Source organism: Planococcus citri, chromosome 3, assembly GCF_950023065.1.
Source record: "Planococcus citri chromosome 3, ihPlaCitr1.1, whole genome shotgun sequence".
Lineage (NCBI taxonomy): Eukaryota > Metazoa > Arthropoda > Insecta > Hemiptera > Pseudococcidae > Planococcus > Planococcus citri.
Window position 1 is genome coordinate 75926656 of NC_088679.1, and position 27366 is coordinate 75954021.

Here is a 27366-nt window from a genome sequence, read left to right on the forward strand (position 1 = left end):
GTCCTTCCTTCTACCAAATTTCCACTTACCTTTTGGGAAGGTTGAGAGGAGCTTGAAAAATATTTTGACGAAGATCTTGGCGCAGAAGAATTGCAAAAAATCCTGAACTTCGATTTTAAAACCAAGACCTCTAGGCTTGACACGATTTATTCAATTTCAACTCGAACGTCTTAATCCTATACCCAAATACCATCTTTCACCCAAAACGTCTACTCTAATTATTCGTCAAACTGGTTCATTGTATGAATTCACGATTGTCTAGAACCCAGCTAAGTTGTATATAGTATCGATCTCTGCACGCAATAAACTCGTACAAATTTCAAGTCGAAATTCAGAAATTTCGCTACTCACGCGAGCGTTGAAAATACCTCGTAATGTATCCGGATAAGCGAGCTGGCTCATTACAGCACGAAAATGAACTAGGAAAAAAAATACTTAGATATACGAATCTGTTTTCGTTTCTTTAACATTCTACTAAATAGTTGTACAGTATACCGTTATATTCGGCTCGATTAACATTTTGTTTGTAGATATTATAAACCAATGGTTATATGAACGTGCCACACTGGTTCTGATGTGTGTATTCGGTTCAGTATAGTGTAAGTTGGGCAAGGCGTATTAGAAAATTAATTTGAAATCGCGTGCCTTTGAAATAAGAAAGAAAAACTTTCCTCAATATGGCATGTTCGGTATCGGATCCGGTGCGCCGTGCGCCGGGCCCGGTTCGTGTAAGAGGGAAATTATTACCTAGGTCGTGACGCACGAGCTCAAATAAATACTCAATTTAAAAAATTTAATTTGCTAGCTCGGCTCGAGAATCGAGTAATAATAATTTAGGAAGCTCGCGCGCCATCTCATCTCATCGAACTTGTGCCTACGCATTATTACATCGGCATCGGTTCAATTAAATTCCAAACACAATGTTACCGTACATTTATTATAACTCTACAGCTACCAGAACCGGTATTTGTGATCATAGTATACCTTTTAATCAAAAATATTCACCAGTCGTAATTCGTAAAGTAATTACGAATGTAATTAAGCGACGAAAAAATGAAAAATCACATCGATTGGGTGTTACAGCTCAGGCACGAGGCGCCAAAGCCCAATTTCAAATGTAACGTGTATTTTTTTCTTCTTTATCTATACCTACCTATATAACTCTAACCCTTTGAAAGTTTGCTTTTATTAAGCTCTTCTAAACGCTTCGAGGAAGTTCATCAACCCGTATCAATGATATTGCGTACGGTATTTTGTATGCAAGTCGTCTTTTTATATTCTCTCTTTTTTTTCTCGAGAAAAAGACAAACTTTATTTTTATTGTGAAACTTGGATGTTTTAATACAACTATTGGGATTGTATTTAATGGTGAAAAATTATGCAGTCGGAGAAATACGAACGAACGCGACGCTATGGCGAAAAGAAACCTAATAAAACGATGAAATTTAGCATTTAATACGATGGAAAATTCGTTTTAATTTTAAAACTTTCTTATTGCTGCGACCTCGTCGTCGTACTTTTACCGCTTTTCAGTTATTCGATTTCCTCGAATCTCTGTTTGTTCTTCTTTCTTTTCACCATTTCGTTAATTTTTATTTATCCTCGACGTTATTGTAGTAGGAAATGGCCTCGTGTACCTTGTTTCAACTTTTCGAATGCCTGTCATAAATTATCCTCTTTAAAATATTACAGCTATAGGCAGTTCTGAAAGTCCACGGAGATGTTCATTGCAGGAGGTCAATTTTTAATGCAACCCTGATCAATTAATTTCGTGTTTTTGTAACTTTTTCTCCCCCCCCCCCCCTCCAAAAAACCCATATTGCAATTTTCCATTCCATTTTTGAAGAAAAAAAATTAAATGCAACCGACGTCGAACTCTTAAAAACCACCAACTCGAGTCACATTATTGTCTCATCGATCGATGAAAATAAACGTACGAAACTATCTTACGAGTACATCATCGTGAAAAATTTTGCCAATATTCGAAAAAGTACACTTTTTTCCGTCTTTCGCGGCGAACAAATTACTCTCGTGTTCGCCGCATTTTATGCTTGACAACATTTCAGCAAAAACTAAAGAAAACACCCTCTTCAAATGTACTTTCTAACGAAGTGGATGAAATAAAAGAAGGCGTCCAAAGTTGATTACATTTCCCGCGATTTTTTTTTCTTTTTATTTCATTTTTCTCTCTTTTTTTTTGTGTTTTACTTTAATTCAGATAAACTTGATTTTTATTTTCGTACTTTTTTATATCGCGTGCTGCGGTTTGTTGCCTTTTTATGGACTCATTTTTTTTGTTCTCTTCTATAGAGGGGTTTTAGCAAAAATACCGAGATGTGAGAGGAGGATTTATTCGAGGTGAAATTATAATAAGTTAGGCTGATTTTAAGGATGATGGTTTGCGAAGAAGATGTTGAATTGGAGTGTTTTGGTGTGTTAGAGAGGAGGGGGAGGGACATTCGTCCGTTGGAAGGGGAAATGAATAGACTGATATGATTAATAAATTATTAATTGTAGAGGCATTGAACTTTCGGTAATTTTTTTTGGAAAATTCAAATAAGTATTCATCATCATCATCATCATCATCGTCATAGTCGCAAGCTATGCCCCCAATAACGACCGCCACTCATCTCTGTCCTGAGCTAGTGTGGCCGCATTCGCAACTGAGCCAACTATTTCCCAGACTGTATTGGTCCACCTTGTTGGAGATCTTCCTCTCCCTCATCTTCCAGAGACCTTGCCAAAGAGAATTCCTTTTTCTATGTTTTCCAGTCCTCTTCTGGCTATGTATCCAAAATTATTCATTATCCTGGTTTCACATATTTCATTTAGCCTGGTTGGTTCTTGCAGTTGCTCCACAATTGATGCATTTGTTTGGTGCGGAGTGTATGGTATCTTAAACATCCTGCGCCATACCCACATTTCAAAGGCATCAATTCTTCTTCAATCATCTTGCTTCAATGTCCAGGTCTCTGCTCCATATAAGAAAACTGGAAAAACTAGCGTCCTGATTAGTCTCTTCCTCGTTTTTATGGAGATTTCCTGGTTGGTGGTGACTTTTCTCAACCGTGACATTGTTGCTTTTCCAAGAGCTATTCTTCTTCTAATTTCCTTGGCTGATCCTCCATCAGCATCCACAAGTGAACCCAAATAAATAAATGAGTTCACTTTTTCAAATTCTTTCAGGGCTTTGGATTCTGGTAAGGGTCCAGCTCTATCTGTATCAACAACCATGAACTTGGTTTTCCTCACATTTATGAGTAGTCCCATCAGTCCCATGTCCTCACTGACCATCCTAACCTGCTCAATCAGTTCTGCCAGTTCCTCTTCACTTACGGCTATTAAGGTAGTATCATCAGCATAATGGAGATCGGAGATTCTTCTTCCTCCTACCTTGATGTCACCTTCTTAGTTCTCTAAGGCTTTCTGCATGATGTACTCGCCATAGATGTTGAACAGCAGAGGCAAGAGTATGCAGTCCTGCCTTACTCCCTGTTCTAACTGAAACTGGTTCAACTCTTCTCCACCTACTCACACCATCATCTTGTTCTTGTCATATAGCGATTTGATCAGCTCAATTAGGTCCTCTGGAACTCCATCTCATGTAGTATTTCATATAGCTTTGTCCAATTGACGCAGTCAAAGGCCCTTGCACAGTCAACAAAGCGTAGTACCACGGGGATGTTGAATTCACGGAATTTTTCAATTATTTGTCTAATGTTCAAAATCTGCTCTCTTGTACCTCTTCCAGGCATAAAACTTGCCTGTTCAGGTGGAATCTGCCTATGCAAGTATGCCTTGATTCTGTTGTTGATTATTTGGAGCATCACTTTACTGGCATGTGGAATCAGGGCTATTGTGCGATAGTTATGTAGCGCAATTTTTTGTTTTACCTTTCTTGTGTAGCGGAATTAACACTGATTTACACCAATCTTCTGGCCATTCTCTTTTGCGCCATATGTTGTTGCATATCTTCCAGATCACCTTCTCTGCTTTCTTACCCATGGACTGCATCGACATTTTAGTTTAACCTAGATGGCTACTCATATGCAAAATAACTCCACTGGTTATGTCGCCAACTCTGAGTAATAAACAAAGGCAACATCACATGCATAACTCAACTACTATCAGCAATATACATACATGTACACGCACACACTACATCATCAGTTGTTGACGCATGCGCTGTTGCGTTTGTTTATTACTCAGAGTTGGCGACATCGACAATTGACATAACTAGTGGAGTTATTTTGCGTATATGAGTAGCTGTCTAGGTTAAACTAAAATGTCGATGATGGACTGTAGTATCTCAGTCTTGATACTGTCACATCCAGGCGCTTTGCGTTTTCTCAACGACTTGATGGCATCTCTTACTTCGTCAAGTAAGATTTCCAGCTCTTCTATGTACACTTAATAAGTATTCAGGCGTACTCATAATACCATTTTTTTAATGCAATAATTTTTCTAGCAATATGTGACAGACTGAAAAGAGATTAGAGGAGCATGAATGGAAGATGAAAAGAAAATTTTTTAATGTGAGCTGTGAAAGAAGGATTGTTTTTTACTTTAAAAAAGAAAAAAAGGGAAGGGATGAACACTCATAGTTGAAAAAATAGGTATGATAATGTGATGTGACGTCAAAGGTCAAACAATTATGAAAATAATCTAACTTTATTTGAAGCTCTCACCAACCAATAAGAAAGTATAATAAATTGATTTCCAACATTTTCTAAAAATTTCGAATTTTTTTCGAAAATCATTTTAATAGAATGTACTTTTATCAGAAAGTCCCAGTTTTTGAATGGAAAGTGAGAGTGAACCACCCCCAGTGCCTTTCCCCTAAGTTTTGTCTCTGTTTTCCTTCATTCGTTCAGCTTTTTGGTTTTGTTTCCTATGAAAAAGTCCAGATTTTCCAATCTTTAAAACATGATAATTGTACTCGTACATTTTCTATTCAAAATTTTGAATCTTTTTTCATGTGTTTGTTTTTTGAGGGAAAACGAAAAATGTCGACTCTTTTTCCAATAGAGCACGAGAAAAATACTTTTTTGAAATGGAGTGTAACTTCAGTAAAACTCATTCAAGTGTCAGGAAATCTCGCAAACGTATCAAACATTCTTGCTTACCTAGCTATAGAGTTATCATGCTACATATTTGAGTGATTTTTGTGAGTGCTGTTTTTAGTAGTTTTCACTGATATTTATAAAGGGGCGTTTCAATAATTTTTCTTTTTTTTTGGGGGGGTGATGTTTCATTATTTCTAGTGTTACTTTTGTCATGTTCAACAATATATAGTCATTTTTAGAATTTTTCAGTTATATTTTAGTGGATTTATATTTTAGTGGATTTTTTGGAGCAATTTTCACTGGTTTTTCAGCGATATTTTTTGTTTTATTAAACAAAATTTTTGAGTGACATTTCACTGGTTTTTTTTTGCGATGTCTCACTAATTTTTCTGACAATATTTTACTGATTTTTTTAGAGCGATTCTCATAAATTTTTTAGTATTCTTTCTCTGCATTTTTCAGGGATTTTCACTGATATTTTGCGGTGAACCGTCGCGCTTTTTAGTAATGTGATGATCGTTTTGTTACCTGCCCTATACATTTTGAACATTTTTCGTCATGTTTCTCGGTTTGAACTGATCTTCTGACCAAAACTCTAATCATCAGATTAGAACTGGGGAATATCCGAATCTGATATAATCTAATCAGATCAGAGTCGATAATAAATATGTACCTATGTTTTGTTGAATTCGTGCACTTTTTCCATTAAAACCAGTTTTTTATTTTTATGGATGATCAAATAAAACTTGGAAAATGGAAATATTTTAGTTCAAAGTGTAAGATCAGAGTTGCAATTTTTGAAAAAATTACCTCCCCTGCTCTAATAGTAGGTATCTACCTACATTAATAATGACTCAAAATCTGTCGGAAATTTCTGTCAACAAATTATGGACCATGGGCATTTTTCTATTTGAGAATATTATGAGCTCATATCAAATTAGATCTGCTGAAATTATCAAATATGATCAATTTCCTGATCTTACCAAATGAAATAATCCTCTCCTAGAATCCCGTTAGAAATCCGATAAAAAAATCTCTGAATTTTGGGTAAGAATTTGCTACATGGTCACCTAAAAATTCTCAATTAAAATTCTTCGATTTTTCAGTTATTGCTGTTTTTGTGTTGCAATTTTCATTAATAATTTCTGGGAAGAAACTCAAAAATAACTCAATTTTAAATTTTCTTTTAAAATTTCATAATTTTAAACTTTGAACCTAATTTTTATGATGGGAGTACATGTGATAGAGGGGGGAGGGAGAGGGTGTCAACATTTTAATCCATTTTCTATCGTCGCATAAATTCTTCTTTTTTTAGTTCGGGTTTCTAATTTTCCAAAAATTTCGATTTGTAAATAGAAATGGAAATCTAATTGAAGAACACCTACAAATCATTCAAAGTCCCCCCCCCCCCAATTTCTCGTCATTAAAATTCTTAAACAGAAAATAACTACTCCCAGATGGAAATGAGCAAATTGTATCACGAATCATTCAAAGTCAAAGTCGTTGTATTTCCCAAAACGTTCAAAACCCGGTTCACTTTTGATAATTCTCATTGCGGTAACACTGCTTGAAAATTATAGATTTTCCCAAAGCTGGACCGTAGTAATTTAAAAACAGCGATTTTAGCATATTTCTTATTCACATAGCCTCAGGCTGCTTCAATATAAGTATTAATATTTTCAATTCCTTTAAGTTTATATTTAAGCAATTTCACAGCCAGTTCGCGTTTTTTGGCTCAAAAATCTGTAATAAGTTCCTATAAAATCCATCTCATCGAATCTTGGAAAAACTGTTTTAAAAAAATTCCCATCCTTCGTCATTTTTCTCTCGAAAACCTCTTCTTATACGCGTATATTTCGAGACAAAACATTTCCAGGCTTTTTTTTTGTGTTTTCAAAAAAAAAAAAAGGGAAAGTAAACCCGTTCTAATTAAAAGCGTCGCAACGTCGAGAATACATTTTTAATGGCATCTGAAAAATACGATAGTACGCATCATTTTTGTATCGCCCCTGACAACGGAGCGACGTATGTAACAAAACGTACATTCTTGTATCGCACAAAAGTATAACCGGCAGCCATATTGAATAGCTGAAGGCGCAACTTGCTTTACTGCCCGGGACGATCAATGCTCCTGGTCCGCCCCTCGATACAGTAAACAATCCTTTGGGATTTTCTACGACACTCTCGAAATATTTCCCCTTTTTTTCCTTCTTCAGCAACGTCGCCTTCGCCTTTTTTCCGCCGCCGTTGTTTTTCTTTTCTTTGTATTTTTTTTTCCTTATTTCGTTCCTTCTTCGCTTTCGCCTTTCGGGCTTCGCTCGGCGTGGTTTGCTTGCTCGCTCTGTGAGAAGGGAGTTGTAAAACAAATGAAATTATTTATTGAAAGTTTGATAACTCTTGGCTCACGTTATAAATCAGTTTAAATTTTTACATATTTTTTTTTCTTTTTTTTTTGGGAGAGGCTTTGGTGTGATTTGGTATGGATATTAAAAAAAAAAACTATCTACGAGTGTTTTCGAAATGATACATGCCTACAAATACAATGTTGCTGGAATTAGTACTTATGTAGCTTTGATGTTGGCTGGGAATTGACACGAGCTACCAAATCAGCAACTCGATAATGTAAGGTTAGCGTGTTCTGACGTATTAAATCCTACCTTCGGTTAAACGTCTATTTAGTTGACACCGTTGATTGCACCTAATGAGATAGTAATTTTCACTCTGTGCTGTTAATGAGACTAGCATCTTGTATGTGTGCGATCAATTTGCGAGCAACAAGCTTTAAATTACTTCAACTATACGAGTATACTAGGTCATAAGCGAGCTGTTCGGTTTTTTTTCTTCTCATCTTCTCGGTACATGAACTGGTGGTGGAAAATAATACCCACACATATATCACATTTCTAAGAATGAAATGCTACTCGAGCTGAGAGTCGAACAACGCAGAAAATGACAACAAGACAGCGAGATTTTCGAAATATACTTTTAATTACTACTTAAATTAGTAACTTTATAATAGTTTAATTATAAGGTTACTTATACCTATATACGAAAATCCCCTATACACTGGTCCATACACACAGCAGAGCGAGAAGGAAGGCATAGATAACTCGAAAGGAAAAAAAAATATATGGAAAGAAATCCGAACGAAATCTTTATATATAAATATTCATGATAGGTTGGACACGCCCTAAAATTTGTTTCGTTCTTTTTTTGGTCACATATTACCGTGATGTAAACACGCTTCTCGTATCTGAGGAATGCAACTGTGACGGTGGTAATAATTATAATGCATGAAGGCGAGCATGAGCATTGAACAGTGACGAAGAAGTTGGAGGAGTTATGGATGAAGCGAGCCTCAGCATAGTGGTTAATATTTGTGTATGCGTGTGTGTGTGTGAGAGGCGATGTACCTCTACCTATCTGTGCTTACTTGGCATGGCAGACGTTTAATATTACGAGTATCTGACTCTGTGGCTAAACAAGCGTGTAATATTAGGCGTGCCAATTTTACCTACCTTACCTATACAGTATACATTCTCGCGCAATATAATTATTCCATCGGGGTAATTAACGTGGGTAATTTCGACCATCGACTGAGTTTGGTGTTTGCCAATGCAAGATGCAAGCTTATCACGGTTCACTGCTCGTATGTATATTGCCTGGTTTCATGCTCCAGGTATCCTGCCGAGAGTGTGCAGGATAATTTTCGAGAGAGGGTGTCCCCTTTACCACGAACCGACACCTTTCTCAACAGGCGTACTTTCCCTTATTCTCTAGTCTCAACTACATATACGAGTAGGTTCCCAAAAGTGTAAGAGATGTCGTAAAAACTTCAACAACATCGCACCTGAGACCCGTTACTTCTACACCCATTGGTACCCTATATGTATACCCATGTTTCATATCTGTCTTGTAAAAAATCATAAAAGAAAAAGAATCGTTTGTGTGTATCGACAAATTAACACATTTTCAGTTGTAAATCATCCTCACGATGGTATAGTGTTTATTCCCCCCGTATCTTTTTAATTACTTTATTCGGAATGTAAATTTGGATCAAAACGGTGTTATTTTATCCCCTGCTGCACCTGTGGAGATCTATTTCGAGTGAAAATTAAAGAGTTATTGTTCCTATGTATAAAAGAGCCCTTCTTTTTTGGTTTCTCTAATTTTATGTTAATTATTAATCCTTACCTGAGACTGGGAGATGGTTGCATGTTCATTTTATTGGAACGAATCGATGGATCGTTTGGTACGAGTATTTCGTTGTGGCTTGTATAGAAAAATTAATCTGGATGAGGTTTGGGAAAGGGGTAATCTTGAACGAGGAATGATGAAGAATTTTGGAAAGAATTGGAGTGAATGATTTATCAGTGAAATATCTTCGTTCATTTGGATTTCCACCCTAGAATTCATGTGATCTATTAGACTTGAAACTGATTAGCTTGGATGGTTACCTACCTGTTTGGAAATCAATTTCAGTAATAGGTAGATGAAAAAAAAAAATACTTCAATTAAGATTGATGGTCTCTCATTTCAGGCCAGAGTGAAAATCATTGAAATTTTAAAAAAAATCAGCAGATGAAACAGGGTGTCCACAAGACTGGAATACCTGGAAAACCTGGAAAAGTCAGGGAATTTGGTCGGTCTGGAAAAATCAGGGAAAAGTCAGGGAAATTCGTAATTTTCACACAAAATCCCTGGAATTTTAAAAAAATGATCAATTGCAAATTTTGGATAAGGACCTGTGATGAAAGAAAAACGTTATTTTCTACTTCTCGAAAGAAATTTTCCAAAGCTTTTGCCCTCGCGATGCGCGGGCTTGTTTTCTTTTCTTTTTCAGAGGCAAGATGAACATTTCTAGATAATAAAAATCTAGTTTTTAAACCAAAAAATGAACTCACAAAAAAAACATCGTTTTATGCATCTCGAAATACAAATTTACAAGAGCTTTCGCCCTCGCTTGGGCCTGTTTTGTTTTCTTTGTCAAAATCAACTTCCTTCGAAAAAAACATCATTCAAATTCTAAACTTTTAAAAGCCAAAAAAAACTACTTGTCCTCACATGAAAAAACCTCTTTTTGAGGCATCTCGAAACGAAAATTTTCAGAAGCTTTCGCTCGAGCCTGTTCTTTTTTCTTTTTCCAAAGTAACTTCTTTCAAAAAAACATCATTCCAATATTAATTCAAGAAACCAAAAACTCTTTGCATTGAAAAAACCTCGTTTTTAGGCATCTTGAAATGAAAATTTTCAAAAGTTTTAAAATAAACAAATTCCATATTTTCAGGCCTCCAAAAATCCAAAGAACAAAAGAAAAATTTTTATAAGTCATATGAATATTGTATACTTAAATTGGCCAAAATTGATGCATGTCTTATTTATTTTTAATTTATAAAGTTGATACTCGAAGTTTAGCTGTTTTTAATATCCGAAGAAGTATCCAGTTCGAAGAGAAGCTTATATAAAATTACCCCTCCCCTCCCCTCCCCCAATAATCATCTTTAATTAAAGTGTGGGGTAAGCATACGTAGGAAATGAAAAAAAAATGTCTGGAAAAAGGAAAAATTGGTCTGGAAAACCTGGAAAAGTCAGGGAAAATCATTTCCAGAAATGAGTGGACACCCTGTGAAATGTTATATCGAAGTGCAATAATTGACCCCGTGATTTCAAAAGTTCACAAAATGTAGAATTTCTCTCGATAAAATCAGTGAAATTCACTAAATAAAATCAGTTGATCGAAAACCAAAAAAAAAAAAATCAGTAGGTATCTAAATGATTAACTTGAAAGAAGAATCACTAAAATTTATCAGCAACAACTCTGGAATAATCAATGAAAGTAACCAATGAAATCTGCAGTGGAAAACTACTAAAAATCAGTGGAAAAAAGGTCACTCAAAAGATCATTAAAAAAAGGTGAAGATGTAGTGAAAAAAATCACTTTAAGTTGGCGGTAAATCATCAGAAATCAAAAACAGAGTCACTGAAAAAATTAGATATTAAAAGATTTGTCAAAGTCACTTTGAGGAAAGTGAAAATTAGACAAAAATTATTTGAAAAGAAAAAACTATGACAACATTCAAAGTTGGTGAAAACACTCAAAATTGGCTGGAGAAACGTTTGAAAGCTCACTGCTCAGCGATTGTCAAAATTGCCACAAAGTGTTGTTTATGCCAAGAATTTACTAAAAATTGTCGCTAATTTCAAATTTCTCATTTTTTTCAAAAATTGCCACAAAAGTCTAGCTTTGTTGCCAAAAACTGCCAAATTGCTAAAATTGTCACATTTCACTTTTTCTTATTTTCCACTGTTTTACGAGAAAGTTGCAAAAAAGTATCATCTTTTTAACAAAAATTGCAAAAAAATCTTTTTTTCCCCTTAAACATTGCTAAAGTCTCAGTTTTTTACCAAAAATTACTGAAAAATTGCCCTTTTTTTGTAAAAAGTTACGAAAAGTCTCAATTTTTTTCCATGAATTAATGTAAAGTCTCGCTTTACTGCCAAAAACTGCTAAAAAAAAATAAAGAGCTGTGTCTGTTTTCTAAAATTGTTGAAAGCTCATTTTTTTTTCAGAAAATGACAAAAATTCTCACTTTTGTGTCCAAAATAGCCAAAGAATTAAAAAACCTTGATTTTCTGGTAAAATCGCCAGTCTCGCTTTTAGTCAATATTTTCCAAAGAAAATTCGCTTTTACGTAAAAAAGTCTACTTTTTCAACAAAAATTGCAAAAAAATAATTGCTCAAACATTCTTGATGTTTTTCCTAAAAATGCCAAAAATTGCCAATTAGGCTCAAATTTTCCAGCAAAAATTACCTAGTAAAATTCTCTCCTTTATGTCAAAAAAGAAGTTCTGCCTTTTGTAAAATTTTCATGCCTCAAAATTGCCAAAAAAAATTTTAATTTTTACCCAAGTGAAATTGTTCTGGCTTTTTTGGATTTTTTTGTTTTGCTCACGTCTTTCAACTTTCTTGGTTACTTTTTGGAACTTTTTAGGTTACTACATATAAGGTTATTTTTTTGGTGAAATATCACTAAAAATTGCCTTTAAAATCACTTGAAAAAAGGATTTCTTATAAGATCAAATCAGCAAAGATCTGTGAAAATCGCTAAATACGAGTAATAATTGCTTGAAAGTTGGTAGAAAACAATTTTTTCAAAGTCACCATCCATCACTTATATAATAAGATTGCAATATTCAATGAAAATACTTACTCAAAATTGGTGAAAAGTCCCAAAAAATCGAAGAAAGAATCACTTGAAATGACTAAAAATTAATTAAAATTGATGAAAATCGTCACAAAAAAATAACAATAGAAAAGATTCGTGAAAATCATTGAAATTGAGTGATTTCCCTGAAAATTAGTGGAGAACTATTTGTGAAAAATATTAATGGCCTTGATTCAAAATTAAGATAAATTACTACAAATCAATGAAAACATCAGATGAAAATTCCTAAAAATCTGTGAAAATCATTGGCAGTATAGACCACACAAAATTAGTAAAAAATCATATAAAGTACAAAAAAAAAACTGGAAAAAATCACTAAAATTGGTGTTGGTTGTTAAAAAATTATTGAAAATTATCTTCAAAAAAGTTTGAAACACATTACTCGAAATTGGTGAAAAATCACTCAAAAATTGTCCGAAAAAAAAGACTTGAAATTCCACTGAAAACCAATTTTTTAAAAAAAATCACTAAAAAAGAGGTAAAAATTATGCTAAAAATTACTGAGAAAAAAATCATCGAACAAATAATAAAAATCAAAAATTTGTAAAAATTACTAAAAATGTACCAAAAAAATCATCATAAAAACTTCTAAAAATCTACATAAAATTCTATCATAAATTACTAAAAATAAGTGAAATTTGCTAAATGTCAATAAGAATTACTTACTTATTAAAAAAATCATGATTACTTGTAATGAAAAATTACCAGAAATTGCTTAGAAATAAGTACCTCATAAATCATTTGAAAAGATCAGTGGGAATCACTCACATTCAGTTGAAAATCGCTAAAAGTCAGTGAAAAATCATTGAAAAAAAGGGGGGGAAATAACTGCTGAAAAGATCACGAAAAACTTGTAAATATGTATCACTGAAAAAAAGTGGAAGTTTGATAATATTTTCAAAGTTATTGTATTGATATTTCAACGAATTTTACTCGGTTTTTTCACCGATATCATAAATTTTCCCAATGCTGTCATATTCACTAAACATTTTTGTAAAAAATATTATATTTCATTTCTTCTTATTTGTGTTTTTTTTCTGTTTTTGATTGCAGTATCAATGAAGATTCCAGTCTACGTGTCATGATGTATAAATAACAATTCGCAAAGGAATTCGTGCTGCAATTTCACGAAATAAATTCTCAAATGTAAGTACATAAAACAAGTTTGTCTATATTCCTTAAAAAAAAAAAAAAAAAAAAAAAAATGCTGTGTAGCATGTTGAGATGTTTTACCCAACACCCTGTACGACAATGTAATCTTCCCAACTCGAAAATGCTCATTTTTTGGTCCATTTCAGGATCTCTGACGAATTTTCAAATTTCCCTGGTTTTCATATTGTTTTGAAAGGGTTAATGAACTTCAGCTCCTATTGCTTTGGTTGCAGGTGCTCATCACAGACTAAATCGATCGTATTGTGGCAGTTCAAAAATGAATTTTTTGACCCCAGAAATTGGTAGGCTATACCTTGCGTCCTTGCCCAAGTGGTATATTTTTGGATGAAATGAAATTCAAATAATTGAATTGGTTTCGTTGGAAGAAAAAATTATTATTTACCCACTGAAAAGTTGAAAATTCTTCATAATATTAGCAGCTTTTAAGAATTTTCAAAAATTCGCTCAAAATCCAGAGAAGAATTTGAGTCTATAAAATTTTGGTTACAGGGATTTCAAGACGTGTTCTTTTGATCTAGTATCTTCATCTCATTCAAATCTGAAAGTTAATTCGTCAGTTCTTATATGAGCAAGTACTGGTCATGAAGTCACTTATGACATGACCATACCTTTTGCACGTAATTCATGTAACCATTTTATGATAATCAATGCATCGAAACTCGTCATGATTTTACATTCGAACGATATAATCTTGAAATTTAAAAACTACACGTATCAAAATTCAAATATCATATCGCTATCCCTTCGGGACATGGCTCGCGTATCAGCAGCAAAAAAGCCAAAACGATTCAACAAATATAGAACATATTAAAAATTCATAATTCACAGCTCTATATACCTACCCGTATGTGTAGCTTAAATTTCGGTATACACATAACAAACATCTCATCGTGTCGTATACAAGTGTTTGATAGCAAACATGCAACCAAATAAGCGGGATCATATTGGCGTAATATTTAATTAATTTCGTCAAATCAACCCCCAAAGATACAAATATTTGATTAGCTACGTTTAATTTAATGATATTCCGATAGATGTAACATTGTCACGGGAGATTCGAGTACCTATTTATAAATTAAATTTCCCAAACTCTATGCAAATTTCCAATAACTGAACCGTCTGCCGTCTGCGGTCGGTGATTGCCGATATCCAAATTAATAACGAGTATATTCCCAGAGTATAATATACCTGCGAGAGTTTGTTGATTAGTAGACTACGACGAGAGGTTAAAAATCATTTAAAATCCAATTCCTATACCATTTCTTCCTTCCGTTTTCATCCTTTTGTACCTGTGTTGACATGTATTATTGGCTTCACGCTGAGACACTGTGAGCGGTTTGAGCGGTTAACCTCTTTATAGGTACGTGTAGTAGAAAAAGGACCCATCCGAGCGGTGTTGTTGTAGCGCCTTTTTGATCTTTTTATATAGATTGGTTGGTTTTTAGCTTTTGTTGAAATGCGCCATCAGAGGTCGGGGTGGGGGAGGGGGGGGTTCAATTCTTACGTTTCCTTAAAACAGTATGATATTGCTTGGGTGTTGGTCTCTGCAGGTCTGTGGTGTTTCCAAGTGTGTCTTATTGCTGCAATAGACTCGAGTTTTGCTTGTCTTTCTACTCTCATGATGGCGAAAAGTTTCGAGATATTGGCATTTGACCCCCTTTACCAGCCGATAGTGCTGATAAAATGATGAATGGGGATTGAAATATGCTAATATCGACAATATATACCCGCATAAATTAAATTCTACTCATTTTTCTTTCTTCTATTTTCATTCTTTGATGTTTCTTCCGAAAAAAAAAGTTGTAAAATAAAAAAAGTCGACTAACATAACATAACCTATCGTCCATCGTCCAGTTCGTGAATTCTCGGTTTGTATACGCGAGTTTATCTACGTACCTATACGCTTGCATTTATGAAACAAGCAAAACGAATTTCTCGGGTCGTGTCCGAAATCTAAAAATCATGAGTTACTATTGGCTCACGGCTATCATGTTTTTACCGCGGTCGCACCGCCTATGAAAATTTAAATATTACTGCTACACGGTCCAATCTTTACATATCATTACTGCCGTACAACATTTCATTGTTTTACTCATTATCTGTATCTTTGGTTTCGTGGCCTATGGCCATACCGAAGCTTCGGCTTCGGCTTCAGCTTCAGCTTCGGTCGAGCAGCGCGCAGCTCGTAAGCAACCTTTACCGATAAATTATTTCAAACTCGCTTGTCCAGCTTTTTTAATAAGCCAGCCTTAACTCGATAAATAACCAATACCGTAACGACCCCAGCATACACCAGCTTCCAGTGATATAAATTTGACTCTCCAGATCGCGAATACTCTCGATACGCGACTACCGACGACGATCATGCAGATTCACCTTCTTCATCATCATCATCGCCTTTACCTTATATCTATTTCAATCGACCGTCCAATGACGCCATCAGAACGACGACCACGTCGTCGAGTTGCTTTGCTATATTATACGTAGGTACGTAGGTATAATTTAGCCCAAGTTGTATTCGACTGTCGACTATAGGGGGACCTTTCGGTTTCGTGCTCAAGTTCGAAATACGCCGCGAGGAGATCAACTTCCGAAAATGAAATCATGTCACTAGGCTTGTCTATGTATTGGCGAGATGTCTTCATGATATGGCCAATGGTTATTTGAAAATTTACACTGTATACTTTTCGTGGTTCTCGCAGTGTGTTTCTTTTTATCGAAGGTATTAGGACTTAGGAGAATTGGAGCTGTGTTTTGTGTATCCAAAAATAGGCGAAGTGTTTCTTGAAATAGTGTTATTTTCGATCGGCTGCAGTGGGAATTGGGAAGTTTGTGCATTTCTTTGCTTGCGACGAATTGAGCTGATGTAATTGATGATACAGGTGGTTAATAACGAAACATGATTGAAAAATAATGAGACGAAAATATTGTAAAGAAATTATTCACCTCCTTCCCCACCATTCCTCATTCAGTTTTCAATTTTTTTCACTTTTGATATTTTCATTTCTCGATTTTCTTTTCAGGATTTGTTTTTTGGTTGGGGGGGGGGGGTATTCAACCAATTTTCAGATCGCTTTTCGTTTTATTTTTATGCTTTGAGTACATTTTTCGGAATTTTTGACTCGTATTTTCAAATTTTCATATTCTTATTTTTCAGAATTTTACATTTTCAGAGATTTCAGTTTCATTTTTACCTACTGAATAGGTAAAGGATGAACCAAAACTAAGGAGTCCAATTTACCTACTTTTTGATTCAATTTTTGGAGGTTTTAATTTTTATTTCATATTACTTACTTACAGGGATGAAAAGCTAGCCGAAAGCTTAAAGCCGAAAGCTGAAAGCCGAGCAGATTTCCGCACTAAGCCAAAAGCTAAAAGTTTGCAAGTTTCATTTTTTCCAAGCCAAAAGCTTGCCAAAAGTTTCATTTTTTATGGCTTTTTCAAAGGCTTTTTTGCAGAATTGAATTCCCTAAATTCAGAAGAATCAAAAAAATGAAAAAAAAATTCTTTCAATTTTATTTTAATGCGATTTAATGAAATGAAAAAAAAAAGAAAAAAATGCTAGCAATGAATGTTCTCCACTCACTAATTATGAAGTCAGTGTACCTGATCTAATTTTTAATTCTCTTTTTTTTGTAAATTGATGGTGTATCAGCTAAAAGTTTAAAGTCAAAATCCTAAAGCCAAAAGTTTAAAGCTAAAAGCTTAATGAAATATAGCTGAAAGCTGCTAAATTGAAACTATAAGGGAAATGCTATTGGAAGCCGAAAGTTTGGCTGAAGCAAGCCGTAAAAATTGAGATAGCTGAAAGCTAAAACGAAAAGTTTCAATTTTGAAATTTCAAGCAAAAAGCCAAAAGCTGAAGTTTCATTTTAAGGCTTTTCATCCTTGCTTACTTAGGTCGGTTTTCGGTTTTATTTTTATAGTTTTTGATTTTATATTTGTCAAGAATTTTCAGTTTGGTTCAATGTTGCTTAATTCTTTATAAATTTCAATGTTAGCTCCCCATTTTTTACTGTTAGTATTTGGGTTTTATTTTCTGAATTTATTGATTTAATTTTCAGATTTTAATTTCTTCTTCAGTTCTTAATTTTTTATCATCATTTCATCAGTTTTCAGTTTTTATTTGCAGAATTTTCTGTTTCATTTTCATTTTTAGAGTTTTCGTTTTTTGAAAAAGGGTTTTGATTTTTTTCAATTTTATTCTGGTTAATACGATTCAATGTTCAGAATTTTTAATTTTTTTTCTTTTTTTCAATTTCATCAGCTGGTTTTGACTCCGTTTTCAGGTTCCAATTTTATTTCTGGAGTTTTCTCCCATTTTTTCAATTTTATTTCAATTCTATTTTTGTAATTTTTTGATATTTTCATTTCTGGATGTTTCAAATTTTTTCGGCCACAACTGTCCCCAACTAAAACAAAACAGACTTACACTACAGATAAAAGAAAACCCACCTACTATCCCTGACGAACCCTCAGAAATACAAAAATTCATCTCCCTAGTAGAAAACATCGGCCTCACAAACCAAATCTAGCCCCCCCACCCTTACGGGTGTAATAATCTTGTAATTATAAGCACCCAAAAAAAAAAAAAAAAAAAAAATTAGTGTTCAGAATTTTCAAGTTCATCATCAGTATTTGATTCCAATTTTATTTCAATTTTCAGTTTTCAATTTCATTTTTTGGAGTTTTTGGTTTTTTTTGGTAACTTTTTGATTACATTTCTGGATGTTTCAAATTTTTTCGGTCACAATTTTAGTGTTCAGAATTTTCAATTTCATCATCGGTGTTTGATTCCAATTTTATTTCAATTTTCAATTTCATTTTTTGGAGTTTTTTTTTTTTTTGGTAACTGTTTGATTTCATTTCTGGATGTTTCAAATTGTTTCGGTCGCAATTTTAGTGTTCAGAATTTTCAATTTCTGCATCACTCATCAGTGGTTGATTCCAATTTCAGATAATTTTTGGAGCTTTCGTTTTTTTTTTTTGGTCAACTTTTTGATTTTATTTCAATTTTTAATTTTATTTTTGGAATTCTTATTTTTTTCAACTTTTTGATTTTATTTCTGAAGTTTTAAATTTTATTCCGGTCACAATTCAGTGTTTTTGGATTTTAGGGTTTTTTCCCTCAATTTTTTGATTTTATTTCAATTTTTTATTTTAATTTTGGAGTTTTTGTTGTTTTTTTCAGCCTTTATTGATTTTATTTCTAGATTTGTCAGTTTTACCCTGGTGAGAATTTGATGTACTCGTAGGTACAGAATTTTCAATTTCATCAGCTGTTTCGACTCCATTTTCAGATTCAAACGTTTTCAATTTTTTATTTATCATCAGTTTTCGGTTTCTATTTTCAGAATTTTCTATTTCATTTTCAATTTTCTATTTTTTTTTCTTTTTTTGGTGTTTATAATTGCAGGATTATTACACCCGAGGATAGAAGGGTTTAGATTTGGTTTATTAGGTTGGTGTTTTTTAGTAGGGTTATACATTTTTGGATTTCAGAAGGGTTATCTGGGATGGTCATTATTTTTGAAAAGTTTTTGATTTCATTTCAAGATTTTTCAATTTTATTCTGATTACGATTCAATGCTTACAATTTTCAAATTCTGTTTTTCAATTTCATCGACAGTTTTTGATCTCATTTTCGAAAGTTTCTACCTCTTAATTATTCAGATCCTGATTTCATTTTCAGTTTCTAATTTTATTCAACTTCATTTTCAGGATTTTCGAATTTACTCTCGATTTCTTATTTGATTTCTGAAGTTTTTCTTTTAGTTTCATTTTCACGGATTATATTTCTTTTTCAATTTTAATTTAGTTTTCAAGTTTTCATCATCATTTTCATTTTCGGTTTTTAATTTCATCTTTAAAGTTTTCAGCTTTCGATTCAATGTTCAGAACTTTCAATTTCATCGTCGGCTTTCGATTTCAGTATTATTTTTTGAAGATTTAATTTTTATTTCATTTTTTAAATTTTATTTTCAATTTCACTGCGAGTTTTCAACTTTTTTTCCCTAATTTTCGGTTTCGAACAATAAATGATTGATTGATTGCTTGGTTTCCAGAGTTCCCAATTTTATTCTATGATTTGTTCAAAATTTTCAATTTTACTTTCAGTTTTCAATTTTATTTCTTGTTTTACTATGTACATATTTACGAGTATTTTTTTAAAATTGTGTTTTATTTTCAGTTTTCCATTTCATTTTCGAAGTTTTTGATTTTATTCTCCTTTTTTCGTTTTTATTTCATGGTACAGCCATCCACTTTTTACATAAAAAACTTCTTCTTTAAATAAATTTTAAGAAACCAAAAAATTAAATCAGCATCTGCAGTGTTGAAATCTGAAATTTCTGTGGATGGTAAAAAGAGGTCGTTGGTCGTTGATTAAATGCACTTTTAACTGTCACTTACAATGTTTCTCAGCTCTTTTGAGTAAGATCCTATTGAAAGGGGGGGGGGCTGAATGAGACAGTTTTCTTTGGGCCTCGATTTCCTGAATGCAGTTCGAAAAATGAAATAATTATGAAATTAATTTCCAATCATAATTAAGTTGTATATTAGTGTGAAACTTGCAAAATTTGAAAAAAAATATTCTCCTGAATAATAATTCTTCTACGAGTTGATGGAGGGGGGGGGGTGTAAACTGGATTTTTTTCAAGGCCCTTTCTGGCTCTGCTTTTTAGATGACAGTTTTTGCATGCAGAAAAAGTTTTCAAACAGTCAATTTCGTAAGATTGTGCTCACTTTTTGACGTGTTGGTGAAGGGGGAGGGGAAAGGTCATGTCAATAATAAATGGTGTATGGTACTTCCCTATTTGATACAGTCAATCAAGACTGTCTGAATCTCAAATACAATGTTAGCACCTATAAGCCTAATACGTAAATATAGTGGGCGTCATGCTCATTTCATGACTTGTGCCATACTAAATGCCCACAACCCACAACTCTTAAACAAACACCCTCCCATACGTATCTCTTGAACTTTCGCAGCCTACAGAACGTATGTAAAATATGTATTAGTTAATATCCTACCTATACCCATCCACGTTTCTAGTTTTATTTTTTTCGATAACGAAGAAAAAAAAATAGCTATAGAAAATTATATTTAATGCGAAACGTATAAAAAATAAAAAATGGTCTTCTACGCGTTTAGTCATAAGAGACGACTTTGGTGTATCGACTTGGAAGAAATGCGTTGGTTATAAATGAGCGATCATTATTTATCAACCTATCATGATTTGTTCGACTTATTTCCTATTCCTATTCCTATTCGTGTATATTATGTAGGTATGTATATGCATGCATATGCATTGAAGAAACATTTTTTTTAACCATTATTAAGCGTAATTATAACGGCGAGCAGAAAGTTTAAAACTTATTATATTCGGTTGATTTATTATAGATAGTTTTCCAAGCGTGTGGATGAGGAACGTGCGGAGAACCGTTTGATTGGTTAAATAAAAATATTAAATTTATACAAGTCGTCGTACTTATCGTTACCTTTGCTGCTGTGGATGGGTAACTAACCTCACATCCTCATCCTTACACATTGTTTCAAAGTTCGAAAGACTGAAAAAAATTTGAACAAAATCTCGACCCTGTAGAAAAATGTGTATAAAATCTTTATTAAATCACCGAACGAATCAACGTCGGTCGATGGTATATATTTAATTGGTACGAGTTTTAATTTGCTCATCTATCATTTGTACGTTTATGCCGCGTGTCTTCTTTCACGCTAATCTACCGCCCGGGGCGAATATTTCTACTGGTTTTTCAAAACATTTAAATTGTCCATTTTTATCATCGGCGTGACCACAGGTTGAGGCATCATATTCCTCATACTCGTGTTCTCTCATCGTGAAAAGAAAAATATAGGAAAAAAGGCACTTAGCTTTTCAACCTGTTGCTTGCTCTGCTATATATGATGATGAGGAATAGGACTTGGGCTGCTGCTGCTGTTGTTGTTGTTGTTGCTGCGGAGGAGGAAGACGAGAAGAAGAGAGTACTGCATTCGAAACAATTATTCTATTTAAATTTCTAATAAATCTATAGGTATACGGACGCGCGGTTATATTATGTAGGAAATTTAGTATTAGAGAATCATATAAGTCAACGGTAAATGTCCTTCGGCAAATAACCATACTGACAAGCGGTTAATAAACCGAATGAGAGCGAGAGAAACGAGCGAAAGGGGGGGAAAAAAACTTGCGCTACGTTTCGCTTATTTTTCCTTGTTTCTTGTACCTACCTACTGGTGCACCAAGCACTATCCTAACAGCTGTCACGGCGCAATTAAAAATAAAGATACAGCACCCAAACCTTGGCTGCTTTTTTTCTCTTTTCTATTTAACGAAGTGTGAGAGTATATTTTTTTGATCTATCTTCCACAGTGTTTTATCCTATCGTATAAGATACACGATGAAGCGACGACGAACCCCTCTTAAAAACCTAAATAACTTTGTGAATAATTTGAATTGTAAATTATTCCCATTTCGAACGCGCCAACTCGCCAACAAAACTAATTTCGGCTTTTTTTTCTCGCTCAAAGAAAACAATACTTGTATTTTTCATTTAAAAATAACATTAATATTGTTATAATTTCATTGCTCTAATGAATTTTTTACTATTTTTAAAAAATTCTACGTTTCTCTTCCTTTCCTGGTTGGCTCTGTTTGCTTTCTCATCGAGAATAAGGGATCTTTTCCCAGGCAATGTTGGGAAATCGATTCTGTTGCGGTGGTTTCTTTTCGTATTTTTTTTTTTTTTTACCTTCGAGATGTTAATTTGGTGTATTTTTGTCGGTCTCATCGCGTATCATATCTGTGGAAGTTTTTTTTTTATTTCTGGGGTTAATTGTGTGCTCTAAATGAGGTTTTCGAAATTGACGTAGTATTTCTCACTTCTCAGGTGACATTATGTGGCTCTCGTATGAGGATTCGTGTTATTTTTCTTACGGATTTAAGGTTATACCTTTACACTTTACACAGACCTTTAGGCAAATTTAAATGGAATTTCAAAACGTATCTGCGCGGGGTTTTTAATATAATTTTTCGACGTGTCTGGATGTATCAGTTTAGGGAATTATTTATCGCGTAATTTGGGAAATTGAGTGGTGGGATCAATTTTACGTTGGTATAAGTACAGGATTTTGTGTGAAAAACAGGTTGGAAAATTCCATTTATTATTTAATTTTGTGAAAAGCTTCGGTTTATGGTAAAAATAGAGCTTTGGTGTACGAGTTAGTACTATGTTAGCTTCTGGGGTAGTTTTTATTTTAATATTTATATCATGTACCTACTCGTACTTTATTCATTGGTGGAAATTCGTGAAATAGAGATGAACTTTCTGTTATGAAGATTAAAGCATTAATTTTGTCTTCAGGAAAGGTTTAAGACTGATGATAAGGTGACAAAATTAACCTTCAGTTGGAAAATTGACTGCTTTTGATGTTGAATTAATACTGAATTTGAAAGTATTTTTATTTTTGCCAACTCGTAATGGTGATGGGAGACGAGAAAGGAGAGTTGGGTGCATTGACCCGAAGCTTCGACGATTTTTCTTCTGTATTGACGAGGCGAGACTTTATTTATTTTTTCTCAAATTTTGAAAGAAATTATTTTTAAATCGCTGCTGGAGAAAAGATTAGTTTTACTGGAAGCTTCAGATTGGCTTGGAAATGGTCTCAATCGACTTTGGAGGTGGAAAAAATTTCAAATAATTTTCTACAAAAATTCACGATTTTTAAATTTTTTATTTCGTAGAAAATATATTTTTCAACTCTTTATCTCAGATTTGCGATTCATCTGCTCTGATCGATCTGAATATCGAACTTGTGATGGAGTTAAATTAAATTTTCAACCGCCTAAGTTACTTATTACCACACCTTCTGGAGCGATTTGAATTCATTGGAGAAGAGTCAACTTCTGCTGGAGGCTCACAATTTGGCTCAAAAAATTATCGTAATTGATTCGGAAGAGTCGATTTCAGTATTCAGCTCGATTTTCACGCTTTTATCTCTAGATTTACTCTTTTTGCAGAAAATTAATGTACTTACACTGATGACGATGAGCCAATTTTGCAGTTTTCAAAAATTGCCTACACGTTCTTTCTTGGAGTTAAATTTTTGCTGAATCAGAGTAGGGGAGGTGGGGGGGGGGTTAAAGATTCCCTTGAAAAATAGGTACGTCATAAAAACGATGACTTTCGAAGAGGAACTTGATCATTGAGCATAACGAAAAATGTCATGATCCAACATTTTGTTCGTTTTACTTGTTTCATCAACTTTCAGACTCCCTCCCCCCCCCCCATACTCAAAAAAAAGAACATTGAGATTTTCTTTATGGTGAAAATTTGAAACCTTTGAAAAAATGTCAACCCAAAAAATCGATTACAAAAAAAGAAATAAGGAGAGACCTAAATGTAGGACATGAAATTTCTCATCTTCAGGAGGTGATTGGTTTTTATTTTTGAGTCATTTTTCAGATAAAGTTGAAAGGTTCATAAAATCATGATTTGAGTAAATTACTTTTACAAAAAATTTGAAATTAAAAAAAAATATATCAATATAAAAAATTGAGTTTTGAGAAAATCTATGGAGCTTTAGTAGAAAAAAAACTACAGAAAAACAAAATTGTGGAGCATAAATTTTTTCATTTTCAGAAAAATTTGTTCTCGTGACATTTTTTGGGCAAAATTGAGTAAATTCTGATTATGTGCATTTTGGAGTAAAACTGACTGGCACTCCCTCTCTTTCCATTCTCTCTGCTTTCAACATAACTGAGATTTTCATTGAGTAATGTGAAGTGAATTTGAAAAAAAAAATTGTCTACTTTCAAGAAAAAATGATACAAATGCCAAATTGAAGGGGAGGGGGGCTCCTCGATAAAAAATGAAATTATTATTCACATTTTGATGCTCAAATGAGTAGTTGATGTACATTTTTTGCAAATTTTATTCTTAAGATAAACCATAATTTCTGACATTTTTCAGTCTGAACTCAATTTTTTCAACTCAGTGACCAAAAATGAGTACTTGAAGATATAACCAGCTGTCTCTCTCACTCTCGGTTGATTTTTGGTCACAAACCTGAAAAAATTGACTCAAAATTGCATTAAAAAATCATTAAAGCAGCAACCAAAGAAATTCTGAAAAATTTGGAATTTTCATTGTTTAGCACACATTTTAAGGTGTACTTAGATGGTGGAAATTCTCAATATTGGGATAGCAAATTTTTGACTTGAAGATTTTTCTCTCCACGATTTTCTTCAGACAAAAATGAAGTAGGTAAGTAAGAGAATTGTGACACTTTTTGGACTCATCTTTTTTTGAATAACGATTTTTTTTTGATGAGGTATCAAAATCTTAACTTGATTATGATTTCATAAAAATTGTTCAAGGGGGGGGGGGGTGTCCTTATTTTTAAGTTTTGCTTTTTTATGGTCCCGCCTCCCTAAAGTTGTTGGATTTCGTGATAGAACGATTCTCTGGATTTTGATTTTTTCCTGGAATCCAAAAAAAAAAAAGGTGCCAGGAGCCACAAAAATTGAAAAAAATGTAATACTGTATGAATGAATTTAGCAGAAATTCGTTTAACCCTCTTTTTGAAAAAAAAATATCTCTTAGGTCTCCAAGCAATGTTGGTCCCCTTCTACAAAAGCCCTCCCCTCCAAGTTGAAACAATCAAGAATAGATTTTTTCAGCTGAAGGGGGGCTGGGAGCTGAGAGGAGCGTACTTTGTATAGGAAGATCAATATTGCTCATGGAACTGTAGGACAGTTTTCTCTTGAAAATGGGATGATTTTGTGTAATTTGGCCTTGGAAATGAATGAAAATACTTCATAAAATCTGACAACAATCTTAGTCGTTTTATTTTTACCATGTTCACCTTTTTTGGGGGGAGGGGGGTTCAACAGAATTTGGGGAATTATGGAAGGGTTTTTTTCTTGCGAAGGGGGTGTTACTCGGAGAAACAGTGACGTATAAATTGAAAATTTTCGAACAATTTTCATCAACTTTTGTTTTATGTAGTATTTTGTTTTTCATTTGGTTGTTTGTTTGTTTTTTTTTTCAATTTTAGGAAACTTTGCGCATGGAGAATTGAGGAGCAATATTACTTGAGGGACTAGAAGAGGGGGTTTTGACGCAAAAATTGGGAATTTTAAAATTTCATCACATTTTAAAATTTTTATAGAACATTTTAGGACACTCCTTCTACGACTTGATTTTCAATTAAATGGCATCAATTTATCGAATTCTGATTTATTTTTGCAAAAATTTCATCATTTTTACGACGCATTTTGTCGTCAATGTTTTCCACAGGCCAACTATAATTTTGATAAATTTTGAGCTTCATCCATCAATTTCCACCATTTTGGGTCTTAATTCATCAATTTTCATCACTTATGCGATATTTTCTTCAATTTCAAAACTTTGTTCTTCGATGTTCATAATATTTCCATAAATTTTGGGCATTTTAATGCAATTTTTGAACAATTTTTACGATAATTTCTATTTTGAATTCTTGAAAATTTTTCATCTTGTCTGAAATATTCATTCATCTTCTAAAAAAAAATTCTGCCAGTTGATCTGTACCTATACCTCATTGAAGCACCCAATTTCGACATTGTGGGCCAAGTAATGTGTGATACCCCCTTCCCACCCACCCAAACTACAAAACTATTTCATCTTGAAAATTTATATCACCTCTCTATACAATTATCCCTTCAAGGCATATTTATTTTATTTTCTCTGGTTTAATTTAAAATTAAACGATCATTACCTATACTCGTATAGTAATATTATTAAGACTCATCTCGAAAAAACTGTGCGCTAAAAAATTTATAATAATGTACTCGAAGCCCGGTATTCAGGTCACTTATTTGAGCGCAGCAGGTTGAAAAACACATTTTACCTTATTTTTCTATACCTATAAACGTATAAGCTCAGTTTAATAATCAGGTTGCGAGGGATTAAAGTGCGGGTTTAAACTTTTTCCTCGTATATATAAAAAAAAAAAGATAAATGCGCGTATAATTTTCACTCGAACACTGAAAAATTACCGTTTGGACATTGAAGTATATAAAATTTATGTTTATGGATGATGACATCGGAGCGCGGATAATGTTTAACATAACTCTTTGGCCGTAAATTATGGGGCGCTTGGTCGTCGTCTTCGGAGTACTCATCTGTATGTGTGGGGGAACGTATAGAGCGAGGCTGGGCCCTCGGGCCTGTACTGATAGATACTTCTCAGAGGTTTTGATTGATAATGATGCCGACCTGTCAGTTAAGGGATCAAAACGGTTAATCGTACGAAACTGCCTATCACAAAGTGTAGTACTTGTGGAATACACGTTGTCTATAGTATACGTATAACGTCAAAATAAAGAGATTTATTTCGTCTCGATTGGGTTACCTTGTGGTTTGTTTTTTTTTTTGAAAAATTGAGAAATTGGAATTTTTTCATGCGTATAGTGTACGTACAATTTTAAATAATATTATATTAATTTGATTTATTATCAGAGTTGTCATAATTATAAGGGCTGATGCGGATACACTGGCGTCTTTGGTCTATGGTCGTCGTCACTCAGAATACCTTCATTGATCGAATTAAAAGGCGCTTTGGCGCTATGTGGAAAGTTCTGTATGCGCCATAATGTCCAATAATCGAGCAGTATTCGGATTTTATTGCCTTGGTTTTACGAAACAACTATGTATAAGAATATAAAGTCGTTGTATAGCTAACGAGAAATGATTAAACGATATTTAAATCATCTACTACCAGTGTTTCTGTAGAAGTGCACCTCCCGTTGAGACATCCTGATGTGCCAGTGAGGACACCTCCTATAGAGACTGCCCAGTATGTTGTCTCGTTTCTTAAGGTACTCGAACCGAACTGTGTA

At 33.6% G+C, this 27366-nt stretch overlaps 1 protein-coding gene across 3 annotated transcripts in view; it reads left to right on the top strand.

The window, feature by feature from the left end:
• Positions 1–27366, top strand: part of TfAP-2 (transcription factor AP-2) — a 245737-nt gene that overhangs the window by 50100 nt on the left and 168271 nt on the right. For all 3 annotated transcript variants that reach the window (XM_065355284.1, XM_065355285.1, XM_065355283.1), the window contains one exon: positions 13346–13438. The gene's annotated coding sequence lies outside the window, so the exon portion shown is untranslated. The remainder of the gene's footprint in view (positions 1–13345; positions 13439–27366) is intronic.